A 21,300-nucleotide genomic window follows, 5' to 3' on the forward strand; every position below is an offset into this window, starting at 1 on the left:
AAGTTATTAGGAGGTGATAAATGGCTATAAAAATTTTAACCAGGTATTGAAGATAGAGTTGTAAACAACTAGTAGTTTTTTTTAAGACAATGCTGAAAGTACCAACCTCTATGAAAAGTAGGGAAAATTGTAAAGTGACTCTGAGTGTGGATGTCTGTATTTCTGCAATAGCCAAGGGACTACCTACTATACATGTTTTGTGTGTAGATCAATCTCTTTCCTAGTGAAAAAGGTCTTGAAGAGTGCTTCTCTATGCTCTAGGCTCTAGGTAGTCAAGGGGTGATGAAATATTCTAAAAGAAATAGAAGCAAGGCTTCATTGAGGGGAAAAGGGGTCTGAGGTGGAAAAAGGGAAACTTGACCCTTAACAAAAAGGGAAGGAAAAGGACAGCTGTACTATTAGAGGTGTACATATTTGAGGTCCTTCCTGAAGAGGACAGAGATAGGTGCTGCTCATTTTCCCAAAAAATGATGTAGCAGAGCCACAGAAGCTATCAGATAAGCTTATCCAGGAAGGGTCAGTGGAAAACTCCTTGCAGCTCTTTGTCAGCTTGATCACTACGACAGACGAGTGATGTATGTCTTGCCGAGTAGTTTTTTCTTCCAGAGTCTTCTATCCCAGACACAAGAGAAAACTTTCCAAGACATATAAAAAGATGACAACCACTTATGATGCATTCATCTGGATACAAATGACACTGCAAGAAAAAAACCTAAAAGAATATTGTCAATGATTATGAAGTCTTAGGCAGGTCCACTTTAGACTTTTGGGACACAAGGAATACAGAAAAGAGGATAGCTTAAGAAGTTGTTTGAGAATGAAACTTTAATTTCTACATCTAAAGTATAGGGACTACACATCCCTGACCAGATGGGAATGCATCTAATAAACAGTGATAAGAATGTATTTACTGGGTGTCTTGCAAATTTAATCGAAAGGGCTTTAAATGGAGAAGGATCAGGGAAGAAAATTCTATTCCCCATCCTCTTCCACCCCTTCCCCTGGGCAGATTATCATAAAGAATAGCTACAATGGTGGAAGAATAGCATTGGAGGCTTCTAGAAGTGGAACAGGAGACAAAATCCAAGGATTTATCTTTCCTCAAATCTCCCTTAGCATTCCCCTACCCTCTCAACTGAAAACCTTATCTCAGTATTTCACTGAAAAAAACTGAGGGCATTTGCTCAGCGGTTCCTCTTTTTCTGAACATTTCATCTCATCACTCAGATGCCTTCTACCATTATCTCCTTTTTCATCCGTCTTACATTAAAACATGGCCCTTTTCCTTACAAGGCAAACCTCCCTGCAGGGGCAGATTGCAGATTGCCCCATTAGCATCTCCATTTCTTAATTCAATCTCTCTCTGCCTATTGTCTTGCAAACATGTCCATGTCTCAACCATCAAAAACCTTCCTCAATCCATCCTGCTAGTTATTGTTTCACATCTCGAGGTCTCCCTTTTGTGGATAAACTCCTTGAGAAGGCCACCTGCAACTGATGCCTTTACTTTCTTTCCTGTCTCCTAACTCTTCAGTCTGGGTTCTGATCTCATCATTCAACTGATCTCTTCAAAGGTTATCAATGATTTCTTAATTGCCAAATTTAATGGCCTTTTCTCAATCCTCATTCTTCTTGATTTCCTCTGCAGTCTTTGACTCTCTTGGCCATCCTTTTCCTTGATACTCGAGGGTTTTGTGACATTACTTTATGCTGGTTCCCTTCTTACCTATTTGACTGCTCTTCAGTCTTCTTCTTTGGATCTTTGTTCAGGTCTCAGCTTAACTGGGTATATCCTTCAGAGCTCTGTCCTGGACCCTCTTATCTTCTTTTCTCTCTATAATGTTTCACTTGGTAATCTCATCAGGTCCTATGGATTCACTTATCATTTCTATGCTTGTGATTCTTAAATCTATTTGTCTTAACCATAACCTCTTTTCTTTATCTCCAGTTTAACATCTCCAACTGTCTACTACACAGCTCTAACTGAATATCTTATAGACATCTTGGACTCAACATGTCCAAAGTTGAACTCATCTTCTCCCTCTTCCCCCCACTCCACCCCCCAAACCTTTTCTCTTCCTAACTTTCCTATTACATTCAAGGGAATCACCATCCTCCCAATCACCCAGCCTTGCAATTTAGATAAACTCCTTGATTGCTCACTTTCTTACCCCTCCTCCATTATGTTGCCAAGGCCTGTCAGTTTTACCTTCATAATATCTCTCACATATGTTCCCTTCTTTTCTCTGACAATGCCATTCAAAAGAGATAAAAAAGGCAGAACAGGGTGGCACAGCAGTGTACATTAAAAAGGTACAAATTAATGAGGATATTCAGGAACTACAAGAACAAAGTATGGAACCATTTGAGTAAAGATCAATGGAGAAATAAACAACAGGTTTTGTGAGTGGAATACAGATCACCAGCAAGGAAAGAGGCAAGTCTGGGAAGCAGAACACAAGCCACACAAAGGCATGATAAAGTTGCAATGAGAGATAGTCAATTATTCAAACGTTTGTTGAATTAAAATTCTATAGTAGATATTATTTCAAGAGGAATAGGAAAGTCTCAAGAATGAAATTCTGAAAACACAAAGGAAAACAATTCCAATGAAGAAGACTTGTCTAAAAAGTCTGATGGGCTCCCATTTACAACTTTAGATTAGAAAATAATTATACAGAAGATGCAAGCAAAGCCAGGCAACAGCAGATGAATATAAAAGCATGTTATGGTCTTGTAAAAATCCTGTCAGAAGAAACTGAGGACAACGCAAAGGATTTGTTTAGATGTACTGGGAGAAAAGTAAGACCAAAGAAAAGATAGGGCTTGGGTCAAAAGGAGGTGTGTGATAACTAACAAATGAGCTTCATTTGCTTTTTGACAGGATAACTAACAGAACAGATGATGGGAATGTTGTGGATATAGCTTAACCTAGGTTTTTTGATGAAATATCTCTAACATTCCTGTGGAGAAGACGGAGAAATGTAGACTGGGTACTTACAATAATTAATGGATTCAGAATTGGTAGGATAGCCAGATTCAAAGAACAGTTAATGGCTCAATGTCCACATGACAGGAAGTTGCACTGCAGTACCTCCAAAATCTGTGCTTAGCCTTGAACTATTTAACTTTTCATCAATAACTTGGACAAAGGCAAAAGTGTATTTACCTCGGGTCTTAGAAATCTTACTAAAAGGACTTTAAATGAAAAGGAAGAGCAATGAGGAAAATATGCCTAAATCTATCCAACTTAGAAACAGAACACAGATTCCCACTACCACCCCTGCCACCCCACCAGGATCTTGAAATTTTTCAGGGGATCCTCAAGATCAGAACTATTTTTCATAATAATATTTAGACATCTTAATAACTAATATGTTAAATGGAAAAAGCTTTCCACAGGGGTCCTCAAAAATTTTTAAGAGTGTAAAGAGATCCTGAGATCAAAAAGTTTGACAACCATGAGTAGGAAGAAAAATATCAGTAGAGCTATCTGGAAATTTGTAGGAGATGAAATCAAAGAAAAAAAACCTTAGTTTTGGATGTCTACATAGAAAATTACAAAATATGGGTAACATTTTGGGTGAATTAGAGATCCTAATGCAAGGAAGCAAATTTCACATCACAAGTATCAATGAGACGAGGATAGTGGAGATCAGTAAAGAGAGACAGTATTTTCACTGGAGCATACTACAGACCATATGAACATATGCGCAGAACCACAGGAATGATATCAAAATCCTGGCTAAGAAGTATGATGTAGATGATAGAGCTGCACAATTCTTAATTTCCTTCTGTTTTCTCTGGCAAAGAAAATTATCTTTGAACTGAAAAAATGAGAACAAAAAATGGCTAATGGGGAGGTGAAACTCAGTACCATTAGGGATCTGTCCTAATGAGTGCTGTCCTTGGTAAGATCAAATTACCAAGTTCAGACCAACTACTGTAATTTAGGGCAATAGAAGAAAGACCTGGTGGATGTGATTACTGTACTACTCCCAATGACCACTGAAATGACATAAGCAAACAGGAGAGATGCCTCAAGCCTAGAGAAGCACAAATGTCCTGATTTTCAGAAAAGGGAAAAGAAAAGAATGTCTTCAAAATATAGCACAGAATCTAACTTGGATTCCTGGAAATATTCTACAACATATTATTAAAAGAATAGTTAACTAAGGACAACTAAGAAAGGAAAGAGTGATCACAAAGAGTCCACTTCATCAACTCCAGTTAATGGCGGATAAATTCTTCCCATTTCTGACAGGCACCACATCAGGACTATGCTGTAGGTACAGTTTGGCTAGATCTTAGCAAACCACTTGACAAAATGCTTCATGTTATTCTTGGAGGCAGGATGCCTTTAGGTTAAATGATACTTTGGTTAGGTGGGTTTGGACCTGGTAGAATGGCTGGGCTCATTAATGGCTCAATGATGTTGACATCTTGGTAGTGTGCCCCAAAGACCTCTACTCAGCCCCTCCTCTGCTGTTTAAAATTTTTTTTTATCAACATTGTGGATAGGGTAAGCACGGACTAGAGTGAGCTCCGTACCCGGGTCCCTCCAAAAACCTATAAAAATGGCTCTGAACCAATTCTAGAACAGCAGAACCCACAGAACAGCAGAGGGAAGCAGGGCTCCAGCCCAGGACAGCCCGGATGGTCTCTGGGTGAGCTCTATTCCACACGGAGCTGGGAGCTGGGAGCTGGGAACGGAGTGGAGCAGAGCCCAGCCTGAGCGGCGTGGACGATCCAGACCAGAAGCCGGGCGGAGGGGGCCCTAGCGCCCTGAATATGTGAGCTGCGGCAGTTACCAGACCCCTCGACCCACAAACACCAAAGACTGCGGAGAAGGTTAGTGGGAAAAGCTGCAGGAGTGGAAGGAGTTCGGGGTTCGGCTTCCAGCCCCGGGGGCAGCGGAGGTGGGGCAGCTACAGCTGTTGTTACTTCTGGCTCCAGGCCCACCTGGTGGGAGGAATTAAGTGGCGGATCACAGCAGGGGTGCACAGCCTGCCGAAGATCTGAGCCCAGTCTGGACTGGGGGTCCTTGGGGAAGGAGGAGTGCGGCTCTGACAGAGCTGGCACCTCCCCCCCAAACGTAGAACATAGAACTCTGTAATCTACAAGCAGTCATACCCCACTGAAAAACTCAAGAGTCAAGTTAGTTGGTTGGGAATATGGCCAGGCAGTGAAAACGCGCCCAGATTCAGTCTCAGACTTTGGATTCTTTCTTTGGTGACAAAGAAGACCAAAACATACAGCCTAAAGAAGACAACAAAGTCATAGAGCCTACAACCAAAGCCTCCAAGAAAAACATGAACTGGCCCCAGGCCATAGAAGAACTCAAAAAGGATTTGGAAAAGCAAGTTAGAGAAGTAGAGGAAAAATTGGGAAGAGAAATAAGAAGGATGCGAGAAAACCATGAAAAACAAGTCAATGACTTGCTAAAGGAGACCCAAAAAAATACTGAAAAATACACTGAAGAAAACAACACCTTAAAAAATAGACTAACTCAAATGGCAAAAGAGCTCCAAAAAGCCAATGAGGAGAAGAATGCCTTTAAAGGCAGAATTAGCCAAATGGAAAAGGAGGTCCAAAAGACCACTGAAGAAAATACTACTTTAAAAATTAGATTGGAGCAAGTGGAAGCTAGTGACTTTATGAGAAATCAGGATATTATAAAACAGAACCAGAGGAATGAAAAAATGGAAGACAATGTGAAATATCTCCTTGGAAAAACCACTGACCTGGAAAATAGATCCAGGAGAGATAATTTAAAAAACATTGTGGATAAAGATGTAGATATCAACCTTATCAAGCCTAATAAGATGAAATGTAAAGTTTTACACTTGGTACAATCATGTTATTTCACTAGTATGATATGGAGGCATGTATAGATAAGTTTACCTAATAAAGATCTGGGGGTTTTATGGACTGCAAACTCAACGAGTCAGCAGTATGAGTTAAAAAAAAAATTGGATCTGTGGTTTGGTAGAGGTAAATCCTTGTGAGGAAACACCTGCTCTGCAACTTAAAGTCTTAGAGATTGTCTGGTCTGCTGAGAGAGTAATTTGCCCAGAGTCACAAAGCCAGCATGAGCTAGAGGTGGGAGCTTAATTCACAGAGCTCTGATTCCCAGGCTAGCTCTCTATTCACTATACCACACGGGAGTCTTCAACAATTTTATATGATGCCCAGAAAAACTGAATCCTATCTTTATTGAAAGGTCACAGTTTGGGATTTCATCAATATGTGGAATTCCTAGTGTGGAGTCAATGCGGACAAAAAATTAGCACCTTTTAGGCTTATAGCAAATTGGTAAGTAATAGTGAACATTAATATAATGCTTTAAAGATTGTAAAAAGCTTTACATATATTTCATCTCATCTTTATTCTCAGTACAATCCTCGGAAGTAGGTATTGTCATTACTGCAATTTTATAGATGAGGAAAATAAAGCATAGGGAGGTTTAGTGACCTGCCCAGGGTCACACAACTATTGTGTCTGAGGTAGGATTTGGAAACGTCTTCCTCCAAGCATAGTACTCTATCCACAGTGACACCCAGGTGCTTCTATGTACCAGCTTAGGTGGCATGCACACAGCCAGTATATGGCAGAGTCAGTCCTTTAGCTAGTTCTTTTGCCTCCAAGGCTGGCCCTCTACTTACTATGTCTTAGACTACAATAATGAAAACTAGCATCCAGTATAGGGACTTAGCCTTGGTCAGGCTACATCTTTTTCAGGTCTAGGCATCAAATTTCATGAAGGATACTAAGTAGCTACAGAGTATCTGGAGAGGGGCAACCAAGATTTAGAGGGGCTGCTAAACCATGGCATGTTGGAAGAAAGTGAAGGAACTGGGGAGCTGTTTATCTTGGAAAAGAAAAAGACAGTTTAATTTCTTAAAGTATCTGAAGTACTGTCACATGGAGGACAGATTAGACTTGTTCTGTTTGACCCTAAAAGATAAAACTAGGAGCAACATGCAGAATATACAAAGGAGATCCCAGGCTTGATATACAATGAAAAGCTTTGTAATAATCAAAGCTATCCCAAAGTCAATGGGCCGCTCTAAATCCAGGTGGGTTCCTGTACACTAGAAATAATCAACCAGTGGCTAGGCAATTGTCAGGTATACTGTCAAAAAAATCCTTACTTAGGTCTACTAGGCTTCTCCTGATTTCCTTTCCAACTCTTGAAGTTCTGTGCTTCTATGATTCACAATGAACAGCCATCAAATTGAAATAATATTGATTTCGTGGTTTACCTTTTCCACAATTTCATTATATAGATTACCCTGGGAACAGAGGAATTCCTTGGAATTTCTCCATTTTATTATGTGTTGCACATAAGGGCTAAAAAACAAACAAAATCTCTGCTAAACTTAATTTACTATAAGCACAGTTAAATCCTTTTTCCTCTCTACGAAAATCAAAGACTTGTTAGTATATTGCTGTTTTAGACAGCATGCTTTCTACACATGTATCTCTCTACCAGATGAATTAAATGATCTATAAAGGCTATTCCTACTCTCAAATCCAAAATTTTTTTTTGTGGATCCTTGTTTTTTACAGCATAATGGAGTGTAACAGTTCAGTAAAAATTTTAGAAACCCCAGGGATAAATGAGAGGCTATTAATGGCACTTGACTTTGGGTACATTTGATAGGCCAGACTTAAAATATATTCTTCACTAGCAAATGCTTCTTAAATTACACACACACACACACACACACACACATTAATCATACACAATACTTCACAGATCTGTGATACTGCTGGTAGGGGCATGCCCTTCACTGACACGAACTACAGAGGCTCTATGTGGCAGATCCTTACTTTTGGAGTTGCTATGGTCACAGTCTTTAACACACCCTGGCAAACCTGGCCATGAGCCTCTCCTAATTCAGCTCCTATACCCAAAGCCTCTTCAGACTGGCAGAACCTGACAGGGCTTGTCCTTGATTAGTGCACTCTCTAAGAGCTCAATGAAACCTTCATACAAAGATGAGGCAGAAAAGGCTTTCAGTGAAGGGAATTAAAAATCAATTATTTTAAATTCCCCTCTTGTAATGACAACAAAATAGAGAAAAAACTGTTGTGAAAAATAGCTTTTCAACTTATTTTCACAAATATCCATTAAATGCTTAATATGTGTAAGGCTCTGGCCTAGATACTGTATTTACAAAGACAAAAACTAAATTAAATATAAGTATTACAAAGCAATTTCAAGAGGAAGAAAATACTAATAAATGATGAGATGATTAAAAGCTTCCTGTAGGAGGGAACCTCACCTGGGCTTTGAAAGAATCTAGGGGTTTTAGGAGGTAGGTGAGAAAAGAGTGTATTCTAGACATGGTAAGCACCACCTGCACAAAAAAGAGAGATGAAAGGTGGAAGGAAACAGCTAACGGGCTAATTTGTCTAGTATGGAGAGTTTATGAAGGAAAGTAATACGAAATAAAAAAAGAAAGATAGGTGGAAGTCAGAGTGTGGACGGTGTTAGATGACAAGCTAAGAAAATTGTGTTTTATCCTATAGGCAATAGGAAGTTTTCAGCAAAAAATTTCAGAAGGGGATGCTATGGTCAGATTTTTTTTATTTTAGTAATAACTATTTGATAACTGGATGGAAGAAGGATGAAACAGAGGCAGGGATGGGCTTTGGGGAAATTATGAATTCCATTTTGGATATGTCAGATTTGAGATGCTTATTAGACATTTAGGTACAAACGTCCAACAGGCAGTTATAGTGGCATGAGAATTGGGAATGCATGAGAAAGATTGGGGTTCAAAATAGAAACTGGGGAGTCATCAGCATGGAGATGATAACTGAACCCACCGGAGCTGCTGAGATTCTCAAGAGGGTATCTAGAGAAGAGAAAGTGGCATAGGACAGAACCTAGAGCTATCCCACCTAGAGGGTGGGAACATGATGATTATCTAGCAAAGGATACTGAAGAATGGTCAGACAAGTAAAATGAGGACTAAGAGATATCATGGAAAGAAAGAGGAAGAAAAGAGCATCCAGATGGCTGACAACATTGAAAGCTACTAATTGGTCTGGAAGATGGAGGACTGATAAAAGGACACTGGATTCAGGACTGAAGAGATCACTGCTAACTTAAGAAAGAACAAACAGTTTTAGTCATGTGGGGGGTCATAAGTCAATAATATGGATTACAAACTGAGTGAAAAGTGAGAAAGTAATGGACAATCTTTTCTAGGAGTTCATGAAAGGAAAAAGAGGTCTGGAATAATAACTTGAGGGAATAACAGGGTCAAGTGAAGGTTTTTTAACGATGGGAAATGCTTGGTAGCCAGGAAGGTATTAATGGATAAAGAGAAACTGAAGCTGAGAGAGGGGCCTAAACATAAGGAGAAAGGATGAAGAGAACAAGTAGAGGGGTTAGATTTGTAAAGGGAAGGACTCCCTTTTCACCAGAGCCTGGGGCAGGAGTGAACAGGGGATGAAGAAGAGGAGTTCTGAGACATATTAAGGGGAGCTCATGAGAGAGAGAGCCTCTATTTTTTCAGTAAAAATAAGAGGTGAGGTTTGAGAGGAGAGAAGGAGATTTGAAATAGCCATTGTGTAGTGTGATAATCAGGGAAGAATAAAAGCATTACTGTGTAATAATACAGGCCCATGTGAGGTGATGGAAAAAAAATTATATAGTCAATCCCATAAGCATAGTTGCCCTTAATCCTTTTTCAAGCAGTTTTCAATAGCACACAAATAATAGAAGATAACAGGGCAAGAAATTCAAGGGCAGCCAATAGTGAATGGCCAAAAAGGTCAGCTATGGATGGAGGGAAATGAGGCCTTAGCAGGAATGATGGGCTAGAACAGGTGTGGGGAACCTGTAGCCTCAAGGCCACATGTGGCCCTCTAGGTCCTTGGGTGCAGCCTTTTGACTGAGTCCAAGTTTTACAGAACAAATCCTTTTATTAAGTGGATTTGTTCTGTGAAGTTTGGATTCAGTCAAAGGGCCACACTTGAGGACCTAGAGGGCCACATGTGGCCTGGAGGCCGCAGGTTCCCCATCCCTGGGCTAGAAGAACAGGGAGGGATGGAGTAACTGGAGATCACGGTGCAGGCCAAGCACAAGTTTAGTTCAGTGAGCCAAAAAAGATATCAAAGGATAGGATGTCATGGCTGGAGAGTGAAATTTCAGACTTATGAATCATGGAGTTTACATAGTTATGGATGAAGGTCAGAAGAAAGGTCTGATCATCCCTGAATGTGCCTTACATGGGGTGAAGATGGAGGTGATAGGTGTTTAGAAGGCTGGGGGAACATAAACATGTATTGAGGGCAAGCATTGGGGTAGAAAGGAAGACTTCAGAAAATAGCTTAATGATATTTTTTCCTAGTTCTAGGTTAAAATGTCTAGATTTGATAGCAAATATAAAAAAATTTGATAGTTCCAATAAATTTGAGACAGGTAAATTGAAGGAGATTGGAGTCAAGCCTCTAATCGGCAAGATTGTCACGTCCCTGGTTTTTTTTTTTTTTTCCCACACTTTCCAGTCATGTCCAAGAGTGGAAGCTGGTTGGTTTCTCATTTCCATTTGCAGTTGTTAACTTACGGTCCTGTAGGCTCTTCAGAAGTTCCATTAACTCCTGTTTTTCCACCTCTGCCTGTTCTAGCTCCTGATGGAGCTGTCTGTCAACTCCTATGAGAAGAGACTGCACACTGGACATCATTTGGGACACCTGACTCTTAGTGAGTGGAACAAAAAAAATAGCAATAGAAGTCTTGGTATTAATTTAGGAAATGGCAGATTTGTAGTTAGAACACAATGAAAGATAAAAATCAATTCATTCTGTCTTGATTCTAATAATAGGAATAAAGGTCTTTCCTATACTTATAAGGCTATTTTTATTAATCCATTTTATCAAGAAAAGAATTGTTTAATGTAATTCTCAAACCAATATTTAGAGTCTTGGCAGAACTCAGTACAATTTGCTCACTGGATTCTAGCCAAACTCATGTGCGGCATTCCCATTCATACATGGATGAACCCAAACTTAGGGAACATCTTCAAGTTTATATCCTTTGCAAATAACCTGTCAACATGTTGGTTACATCTAAACTTTCCACAAAGTACAAGCAGTAAAAGAAAAAGCACTAATTGCTAATTTTTCATAAAGGGAACCTAAAATCACTTTTAGTGTTAGTGAACCTAAGGAAAAATGGAACTTAGGGGAGAAATCAAATAAAAGTGAACTGCTAGCTCTCAGACTCACAGAATGCTAGACTGCTTTCCTGGCTAACTAGTCCAGCACATATTTTTACAGGTGGGAAAATATATTCTTCCTGAAGAGAATCAATCAGTAAGCATTTATTGATCTAGGCACTGTGGTCATACAAGGACAAAAATGAAATCATTCCTGTCTTCAAGAAGGTTGTATTTTATCAGGGGAAATAGTATGAACATATAAATTAATATACACAACATTTACAGAATAAATACAAGGTGATGTGTGTGTGTGTGTGTGTGTGTGTGTGTGTGTGTAACTAAGCAATGACAGGGATCAAGAAAGGCTTCATGTAGGAGGTGGAAGAGGGAAGGGTGGGAGGGGTAAGGACAGAGGGAATGCATTCCAGGTATGGAGACAGTGGGTTGTGTGTGAGGCAGAGAAGGAAGTCAGCTCAGCTGGAATACAGGCAGAAAAGGGAGAAATGCTTATAACAAGGCCAGAAAGGCAGGTTACTAAAGAATTAAAACACCCAATAGAAAATTCTGCATTTGATCTTATGGGTGACTGGGAAACACTGCAGTTCACTAAGATTATCTCCAGTTTATTCTGTGTGTATCTTGTGTGCACACAGTTGTTTACATGCTGAAAACAGTATGTTTCCTCCATTAGACTCTGAGCTCCCTGACAGCAGGGACTGTCTTTTGTCTCTCTTTGTATCTCTGGTGCTTAGCATACAGCTGAGCACAGAGGAGAAAGAGCTAAATAAACACTTCTGACTAAGGGAGTGAACATGGTCAGTCCTGCACTTTAGGTAAATCACTCTGACAGCCATGTAGCCGGTGGACTGGAGAGAGGAGAGACTTCAGGCAGGAAGATTAATTAGTCAGCCCAGAGGTGATGAGGGTGTGAACTAGAGTATGAGGATGAAATGTGGAGAGAGGACAGTCATTTAGAAAGAGTCCCATAAGAGGCTTGTGCTTGGTAAAAGTATGAAGGTGCAAATATAGGAAGAGTTGTGGGAGTCCTGCTATCACAGCAGGTTTTAGGACTGACTCTGTTAGATTCACATTTAAGAGTTCAGAGTCCAAATGCTATCTAGTTCAATCTCTACCTAAATCATAAATCTTATCTACGCCACCAGCTAAAGCAGTGCTACATAAAATGAAATCCCCAACAACATTATTTGATGATGTTTAAATCTAATTTATTTTTGAGTGTAATCTGGGGAAATGATATTTTATTTTTGCTGCCTCTGAATCTTTCCATGGGTCATTTCACAAGGGGCGAAATCAGGGGGAACATTAATTTCAGACCCCATGCTAGAAATGAGATAATCATTAGGGTTCTACTAATCCCCTTGCAACAAAAGAAAAGATACAAGGAATACTGATTATGTTTTCTGACTTCTCTTTGCTGGAGCTGAGAGACAAGGAGCTCCCACTGGAAGTGGTGACCAGGGGCTGGGATGCTGGAGCAGTGGGCACTCCATGCCCAGGCCAGGGTTTGTGTCTACGGACTACTGTGAGTTCTTCCAGCTATCAGATTGGTGAGGAAGGGCAACACTGGCTCTCTTTGCATCTGAGGGAGAGAGGGAGCAGAAGTCCTTCCCCTTCCCCTTCTCCTTCTCTGCAGGCTTCCACTGTATGCTTGGGCTTTCCTTGATGGCACAGATCAGAGAAGCAAAAAAGAATGAAAGGGAAAGAGAACTGCCTATGACTCTCTGCAGGAGAGAAAAAAGGAGTTTGTAGATTTCCCTTTTTTATTTTAATTCTATATACACTGAGCTGTGCTATGTGTCTAAATCATCGCTAGCCAACATTACTATACATAATCACTCACGTCAGCTGCTGCACCATGAAGGTTTTTTTTTTAAGGTCAAAAAGATTCCACAACCCTTCATCATGTGTCAGGAAAACAGGGGAAGAATGATTTTTTAAAAAGTCATTGTTCAAAGTGTATTAAAAGTCAATTAGGATTTCCTGCTTTATATGCTACAATAACCATTCCCCACATATTCTAGACTTTCAAGATCCTTACCTTAGTTTGATTTCAAAGTAAATGGATTTTTCCCTCTCCCTCGCCTCCTTTTCACAGATGCAGGACATCTTTAGGACCTCTGCTTTATGGTATTGTCATCATTATTATTATTAGAAATAAAATTTTTAAAAATTCATCAAGGGATACAAAGGAAGGAGAACTGAGGGGGTGAATTACTTTCAGGGGATGTGGGGCAAAAGCCAGATAAATGTAGTCCCTCCTATTTTTAAAAATAAAAATGATTTTTTTTCTCTCTTATGCTAGGATTTGGAACTGAAAGGTGAAGTTGCTTTTACAGCCAAGCCAAAAGCCAGTTAGCACCATTACAGAAGAGTAGCTCAGGCTTTTCTGTAGGCTTTGAGCTTCCTTCATCAAGCAGCAGGAATGGTAGTTGTTCATCCTTCAGTTTTCAAAACCAATCAGATAAGATTTGTTCCTCTATGGAATAGAGAGGTATTATAGCTTGCTGAAAGACCAACAATACTATAGGTGTGTCTTATAGAGGGGGAGCTGCTCAGGGTGTCACCTGATGGGTAACTTAAGATATCACCCTCTGAGCTACTCTAAAACCTTTGACTGAATTTTTACAGATGAGCCAAAAACAAACACTGAAAGCATGTCATGTCACATAAGTACAAAATATTTTGAAGCAACTGTGATTTGGTCTAGAAATATAAAATGTTTGAAATGTAAACCAATGCTTTATTGCTTCAAATCAAACCTTCCATATACTGAAAAACCAGTAACAGGTAAATCTATCTCTGGTTGAATTGCAGTATTATGGCTGAAATATGGACCAGAAATTCAGTCTTTCAATTTCACTGTAAGGTAGAAGGTTATAAGGTATTACAGATCAGGCAAAATAAGGTAACCAAATTCAGTAAGACAAACGAAAGATAATTTAATGCTTATCTAGAGGGGATGGTTGGTTTCTGAGTGAATGATTTCTCTCCTTACCCTCTGTGCCGTCCCCCCACCCCAAAGCCATTAGCAGACAACAAAGACATGCTACCATCTTGTCAATCAGGTTTTTCTTGAGTGGACTAGAAAGGAGAAGGCCATTGGTTGGAGGAAAACTGGCCTTGACTCTGAGGGCTCTTAAAAGACTGAGCCCGCCAGCTCTGGGATGAGTATAGGTGCGGAACAAGTTGATGGAGGAGACCCAGGGAGAACAAGAACTGAGGAGCGAAAGATACCCCCCCCCCACTTCCTTCAGACATGGCCCTTTGCATCAGAGTCTGCATCCAACAGGGAGCAGACTCACATTAGGTAGACAGATATGGATGCAAAAAGTCAGTGACTACAGGTTGGAAACAAACATATTTTTCAGAGAGACACAAACACAGAGAGGCAGCAAGGAAGCAGCTGCAAGGAACTGACCAAGAACAGAAGGGAGTGCTAGTCCTGGCACCTGAAAGCAGAGCATTGCCAACTAGTATGCTCAGCAGAGGCAGAACCTTCAGGAGCAGCTGTGGTCTGGCAGGGGGAAGGGAGGGAGGAAAGGAGAGAGAAAGGAAAAAAAATACACGCATATGAAAGAGGTACCCATTTGGCACAGATTGGGGCCCACAGGAAGTGCTTAATGAATTCTGGAGTAGTGATGACAGTTACCTTTAGTTCTACAATCTCATTTCACAGAAGACTTTCTTTTTGTACCAAATGCTGCCTCTGTGAATCCAATCTAGATACCATCTCATGCACTGTCTCCTCCATTCTGTACATCATCTCTGATCCAAAAAAGTCGCTCATCTTAATAGTCTATTTTCCACTTAAACACATTAAACATGCTCTTGCTTTCCATATAGATTGCTTGTATTAATATTTTTAAAAAGAAAAAACTGTGAATGCAATGAAAAATAATAGCAGTCTGGGTGACGGGGGTGGGGCGGAAGGGAAATACTGCTTATGTTCAGGCCAACACTGGATGCTTCCATTTAGGAGAGAAATTAAATTCAGATAAGTGGCCCCATATCAGGCAGACTACTCTAGCAGCCTTTTAATTTATAAACAATGACTAACATGTCTCTGCAAACACAACTGAAAAGTCTTCTACAAATTGCTCTTTATAAAATGGCAATGAATTTGTATCATCAATTTGCTGTGTTTGTTAGTTTTATACTTGTGCCTACAAATCTGCTCTTTTTAGGGCATAAAACATAATATGCTCATATCTTAAAAAGTGCTTTTGTTTCATCAGAGCTAACTACCATTTTTGTGGGACCCTGAGACTGGCTTCAAGAACAGAGGTAACAATGAGTCACGGCCGGTGACAAATTAAGACCAGCTAAATTGAAAAAGACAAGAAAGGACAACTGCATGAGATAGAAAGAAAAGACATTATCAATTTGTTATTTACTTTTTGATGGTTCTTTGAAGGGGAATGGAAATAAGATAGTGTAGTAGCATTGGAAAGCAAGTTAACTCACCTCTTGCACTTACTAGGGTGTATGTTTGAATTCCAAGCGATAGAAGAGGGAGCAGGTCATCAGTGGTTTGCTTAAGAGTGTCAGCACTACCATTTACTAGGAAAAGGAAAAAGGGAAGGTAGTATTGGAAGTGAATCCAATGGTGAAAAATCAGGTTTGGTGGAATAGACTAGCTAAATGTGGTTTGGAGAGCAAACCAAGGAACAGTCGGGTTAGGGAAAAAATCACCCAGGAAGGATGTGATTTCTAAATAAAAAAAGCAGGTATAAGATGGAGAAATGATCAAGAATAGACATTCATCACTTAGAAAGAACAGAATATGTTTGGGAAAGATAGCATCTGAGGGACAAATAAGGAAAATAACTATGACATGTCTATGGATTTTCCTCCTCAAACACAACAAAATAATCAGGGATATATGAAGGATAAGAAAGAAAGGTACATTCTTAACTAAATATTAGAAAGCATGACTCATTGGCTAACCAAAACTGGAAACTCAGAGAGCTACAAGTTTTAAACACTATTCTGCTAATAACATTGTGTGGCACTAGGCAGCTTATGTAACATCCAAAGGATATTTTATCTTCAAAATCTAACAGTTGCTTTACCAAAATGCTCTACAGGGTTGCTCTCCATACTGAGGGAAAAAATGATCTAAATTCATTTTGTAAATGACTCTCATTTCTGTAGTACCTTAAAGTTATCAAGACAGCAAGTATTTAAGTGCTGCCAATGTGCCAAGCACTATGCTAAATTTGGGAATACAAAGAGAGGTAAAAATACTCCCTGCCTTCGAGAAACTCACATTCAAATGTAGGTGGGTAGGGAGTGGGGAAAAGAACATGCAAATAACTATATGAACAAAAAGTAGGGGGCAATCTTAGAAGGAAGATGTGAAGAGGGACCAGGAAAGGCTACTTAAAGAAGGCAGAATTTAGCTGACACTTGAAGAATGCTTGAGAAGCCAGAAAGCGGAGAGGGGATTCCAGGAATGGGGCACAGCCAATGAAAATGCATGGATCGAAGAGATGGACTGTCTTGTGTGAAGAACAGAACAGAACTGTGAAGCAGGGATTCTAGGTATTATCTTCATTTTACAGATGAGGAAACTGAGGATCAGAGAGGTTAAGTGATCTACCAGCGGTCAAACCACTAGTATGTGTCAGATGTGGAATTTGAACCTAGGCCTACTACAATACTTTGCCAGAGAATTGCTTATGTTCCTATGTTCAAGTCTGAATATAGTTACAAAGTTTATATACACACTAACTTCTTCCAGTTTTTCTTTCCACATAAAATGAACATATAGTTTGTCATTTTTAAAGTAAAACCAAGGATTTGTCTCTTGGACTGGATGTTGTGAAAATAATTTCTACAAAACCCAAGTCCTGTTGTAGCAGAGACAAATTTGCTATTGCCCAGAATCAGCAAACTAGAAATAAAGCACAGCTGTTGGAAAGAAGGTTGAAAATACATTTTCAGATATACTTTCAATAGCTTAAACATCCCAATTCACAAATGTTGGGACTGCCCTGGAAGAAATGATGAGCTAAAGTTGAAGGGTTAGTGCCAATATTCACCAGCAGGCTTGTAGGGTAAATCTACTCTTTCTTTACCTGAAATAAGGCATTTCAGAGAGGAAAGATGGGTATTGTTAGGTGGGTGGAGTCTATTTAGATCATTTCGCATATATCTGTAGTTCATATAAATTATTTCTTTGGTTCTAAATGATATATCACTGTGAACCTAAATATATAAAGCACACATAAGTATTAAAGTGTCCTTTATGGTGAGCAAATGGTCATGGAATTCTACTTGCTTAAAAAAAAATCATTTGGAAATACTATAATCATGAAGTGTTAGGATTCTGAGTCAACCTAAAAAAATATTGAGGTGATTCTTTTTTAGGTAAATACAAGGTTCCTTCTTTCTAAATCTATGATCCTAAATTTTATTTGGAAACATTATGATCACAGAATATCAAGATTCTGAATTTACCCAAAAAGTGTAGAGATAAGTTCTTTTTTTATAGGTCCTTTCCAACTCTAAAAAACACCAACAAAGTCATCTTTGGTGTATTTTTTTGCCTTTGTGAGATTCTGATTCATGCTTCCTTATTAAGCACTCCTGTGCTTACGGGGGAAAAAGACACTGAGGAGAGAATCTAGGGCATAGACACTGTATCAGTAATTAAGGTGTGACTTTTTGCTGTTCTTCTCTTAAGTGGCCTTTGTTTGAATGGGGCAAGTCTAATGGGATCTTTTTGTCTTGGAGTGTTTCTCAGCCCTAAGACAATGTAACAGTAATCAGGGCAGAACTTTTGGTTGTCTTCTCCTTTGGAATGTTGAGGTAGTTAAGTACCTTTGATGAGTCTTGCCTTTCAAATGCAATGACCAGCAAAATGGGACTTTTCACTGTTCTTTGAGTACTTCTCAGCACTGAGTAGTCAAGTGCCCCAGGGCCCTGATACAGGTATATGAGATCCTAGCTTGTTGTTTGACTTTTGGGGCTCTCACTCATTGGAAAAGTGTCAGTGTGGTGACTCTGGGTAGCTGATAAAGAGGCCCCCAGCTTTGAAGAAATCTAGATGTTTGATTTGGGGGCTCTTACTCACTGGAAGCTTTGCCAACCCAGATGTTGGTTTGTATTTGGTTTGTTTATAATGTTTGTAATTTGTTTGTATTTGCTCAAGTTCAGGTTGCTGGCTTTTCCTCCTGAACTAGGTGAATGATATTTGTATGCTGGATTAAAGTGGGATTGTTAACCCCTTAAAGTTACTTTCTTTAGTAAAGCAGATCAAAGAACCTGTGCTGGCAGCTCTTGTTGCTAGTCTTATTGGGTCTTATACCTCAATAGCAGCTGTTAGCCAGACTGTTGCTAGAGACACACATGCAAAAGTAATGGAGGTACAGAAACACATGTAAAGAAGCATACAACCAGAGGTGAATCAAAGAGTGACATATAGAAACAGAGATGGAAGGGAAAAGAAACAGAGGGTACATATAGGATACCATCCTCATCAGCAATAGACAGCATATTGTCAAATATCTGCTAAGTGTAGATACTGTATTTTGTTTTCTCAAAATCAGGATAGCCTCATGAAAAGTTGTTAAGCAACATATACGTAGGGAGGGCAACAAAGTTGTTTTGGCAATTAAATAGGACAAAGATCTATAGCCCTACCCAGCTCCTTTCAGATTCTTTCTGGGATGAGATCTGAATGGACCACATGGGTTTTGAATGTTTTACAAGCATATTCAGTTCCTTAATCCTCTCCTTTTCTATTTTATTAACGTATGTTTCTAGGGTTATAAATTTTTCCCTAAGGCCTAGGTTAGCTGCATCCCAGAAATTTTGTTATGCTACTTCATAATTGTCACTGTATTTCACATAGATATTCATTATTTCTATGATTTTTTTTTGGACCCACTCATTAGGATTTCATTATGAAGTCTCCATTTGGAGCTGTTTTTTGTTTGTACTCCCTGAACTGATTACTGGTGACTCTGCACAGCCCTCTTTCACTTAAATCACAAGTCATGGCATCATCTTCCTGATGTCATGGTCCTCTTTGAGAACAAAGAACAAACAACAACAGTTTTTGTTACACTATGATCTGTGAAGGATATTTATTTGCAATATCTGTGGGCCATGGTCAATTTTTGTAAAAGTTCCATTTTGTGCTAAAAGCATGTATATTCTTAAACAATCCTATTTAGAAAATGCCTTAAGTCTTTTAGCTCTAGTTTTTCCTTCAATTTGTACAATTTTGTATTTTTCCTTCTGTTTTCTTTTCTGTAGATATATCCCAATTGGAGAGAGGGACACTAAAGTTTCCTAGTATTATTGTGTAATATGTTCTTTATTTTTCTTTTATGAATTTAGATACTATGGCATTTGGAGCATATGTTTGATAATTATATTAGTTTGCTATCTGTGGTTCCTTCTAGCCTGATCTAATTTCCTTGTTAATCTCTATTATTATGGTCTCTGTAAGGACTAACTTTGATAGACTTGACTCCTCTCATCAATACAAGGTACAAAGACAGCTCCAAAAGACTCATGATGGAAAAAGCTATGCACATCCAGAAAAAGAATTATGGAGTCTGAATGCAGACTGAGGCAAACTATTTGCTCTATTTTTTCCCCTTCTTTTTTGGTTTCCTTTTTCCTCTCTCATGATTCATCCCATTAGTTATAAATCTTCTTCACAAATGGACTAATATGTAAATAAGTTCAATGTGAAGGTAAATGTAGAACCTATATCGGATTACATACCGTCTTGGGGCGGGGGGAGGGGGGGAGAGGCGGAGAAGAAGGGAGAGAAAATTTGGAACCCAAACCTGTCGAACTGAATGTTATAAACTAAAAATTTAAAAAAAAAATTAAAAAAGGAAGAAGAATGGGACGTGATCTAGAATTTTCTTGTTCCCAAAGTAATCTACTTTGTTATCTACTGCTTGATCTCTTTGCCTGGAATGTTCTCTTCTCTTGTTTTGTCTTATAAATTCCCTGATATTACAAGTTTAGGAATAAGTTTTCAAATCCAATAAAATAAGGTAATAAAAAAAAGAAAAAAATACTGTGAATTTTTGTTTTTGCTTTATTTGATAGCATGATTGCAACTCTTGCTTTTTTGGATACACTTGATGTATAACAAATTTTGTTGTTGCTTCTCATTTTTACTTTGTGAATACTGGAAAGAAGTTGAAAGGAATTTTCTAACCCAAGTGTCTAATTCAAGGTATATGTTTTTTTCCCCAAATAGATTCAGACAACTCCTATAAAGGGTGTGTGGCAACAAAGGTTGGATCACTAGGAAGTGCTTTGCTATTTAGTAATATGGAGGATGTGAAACTTTTTCCATAGTTATAGGAAAGGTGAATTCATCTTTAAAAAAATCTAGCTGAACTGAATGGTAATAGGTAGATGTCCCTCTGTTATTACATACCTTTGACTTGATATGATCCTTTGGATGCTTCCAGAGAAGGGGAGGTTTTGGCCAATAGACCAGGGAACACTCAGTGAATTAGGTCTCAGTATCAACTGAACAGTCATTTTCACAAGACAGACTTGAATTTTACCACTAGCTGGTTGGAGGTCTATATCACACATATACACACAGAAATAGCTTTGATATAAATTGCCTCAGTTCATGATTGTTTGTGGAAAATATCTTTAATAAAGCTGGATACAATTTTGAGGAAAAAAGTACACCTTTCAAAAAGGTCCTCATGAGTAAGTAGATAAGCAGCCTCTCCCTCTCCACTGTATCGGATTTCGGAACTGTTATTTTTCCTAGGGAAACATGACTAAAGAGAATTGAGAATGATTGATAATTTGATAAAAAATTGAACTATTTTTTAAATGTATTTTGCCCTCTATAAAGGGCAATTCCAGTACTCAGGGATATGAAGATGATTCTTGAAGGTAACTAAGCACATACTAGTGTGGTTGCCATTGGTTACCATGGAACAGTAAGGTTGTGTGATGGAAAAACACAGAAACCACTGTTGTTGAGACTTCACTTGCCGCAGGACCTTCTGACTACTCTCACCATTAACACACCAGATTCCCACTCCAATCCAATGAGAAGGCTCCACTGGAAGCTACCCACAACGGTCAGGGCACCTTC

The 21,300-nt window shown here is 39.0% G+C and overlaps 1 pseudogene; it reads right to left on the minus strand.

The window, feature by feature from the left end:
• LOC118834971 overlaps positions 1 to 21,300 on the minus strand; it is a 51,472-nt pseudogene that overhangs the window by 711 nt on the left and 29,461 nt on the right.

Source organism: Trichosurus vulpecula, chromosome 1 (genome assembly GCF_011100635.1).
Source record: "Trichosurus vulpecula isolate mTriVul1 chromosome 1, mTriVul1.pri, whole genome shotgun sequence".
NCBI classification, from domain to species: domain Eukaryota; kingdom Metazoa; phylum Chordata; class Mammalia; order Diprotodontia; family Phalangeridae; genus Trichosurus; species Trichosurus vulpecula.